The following is a 1,431-nucleotide window of genomic DNA, read 5'->3' on the forward strand; positions in this document are numbered from 1 at the left end:
TCTGTGACTCGAGAAGTCAATGGAATGGTCTCTGTCTGATGATAGGGAAGAGGCTCCAACGAGCAGTAACAGGTGAGTGGGTATCGCTGACTCGGTTAGGCCCGTGGGAGAGTCCTCCCCGTGTGAACTATTCTCTTGACCGGATAGGCTCACGATCACCACAATGAAGTGAGACAGTGTAGCGATGACGCCAAACCTTCGCTGGTCCCAAGTCAGAAAATCCGGGCTATACACCCAAGGGCCGATTTTTGCATCCATGCTTTATTGAAATGAAACTACTCGGGAAGGTTGACTTTCTGGGTGCATTCTATAACACGTCTTCCCAGGCGCGTTTAAATGAATAAAGTACCAGCATAGAGAATGAACCCCTACTAAGACAAAGCTATGAGAAAATTCGGGATAGAGTCTTAGACTGGGCTCCTTGGCGGCTTGAGCTATCATCATTCGGATTGAAAATCGTACTAACGATGAGGAGTATGTTGTGTGAGACTTACTCAGTAAGCCATGAGTTACATACCGTTGGCAAAGTAATTGCTGTCTGTGAGTATTGTCATGCAGCATGAAGGCATGCAGCGACAATATTGCACATCGCGAGTCATGCTGATATGTGATATGTGATCGTTGCTGTGCGATATTTTTTCATCGAGTTACGGGTGCGCATAGATACAGGGTTACGCTTCGAAGTCGTGCGACTGGTGGAAAGATGACCATTTTCTGGAACATGTAGATCGCGCACTTAAATCTACACCCGTGTGAAAGTAGCCGTTAGGGTTATGAATAGGACCCGAGACGTGGGTCCAAGTCCTCGGAGATACCTCCTGGGTCATGGATGCACTTTAATGCACTTTGTTCCGGTCTGTAGAAGACTACTTTTCCTCCTTGTGCCCTGACTTGGAAATAAGCACTTCTATTGGCCTCTGTAATCCAGGACCGGGGCACGGTTGCTGTCCATATTCAAGGCTTCAGCGGCGCTGATTCAGCGTAAGCTATTGCTGAAGAAGTCAACTTGACTTAGTCAAGAATGAACGTAGCGACAATTTCGGCAGTGGGTCAGCAGCTGACCAGCCAAGACGGAATGGTGTCAGCAGAGACCGTTCCGTCTTGGATGCGCGCCGATTCGTGCGGAAAACTGTCTCTCTTGAGGGTAGCCGTCGGTCTCTTTCAGCACGTATGCTCAGAGGGTTAGTGGTGACGCTGGTGGTATACTCTCAATAGTATTAAGACGTCTTAGTATATTGGATTTTACTTTTAAAATGGCGCTGGAGTTTCACGACTACCCGTTTTACGTGAAGTGGCGTCGTAAAACTCGGTGAAAAACGCGATAATCACCCTATGCAGTAGTCGTTGAATCACGGGTGAAACTCCAGTATACTCCACACTGTTGTAATAGTGGCGTAATTTTTCTAATGAATTCGCGGCTCATTTGTTTCA

The sequence above is a fragment of the Perkinsus marinus genome (genome assembly GCF_000006405.1).
Source record: "Perkinsus marinus ATCC 50983 genomic scaffold scf_1104296973710, whole genome shotgun sequence".
NCBI lineage: Eukaryota > Perkinsozoa > Perkinsida > Perkinsidae > Perkinsus > Perkinsus marinus.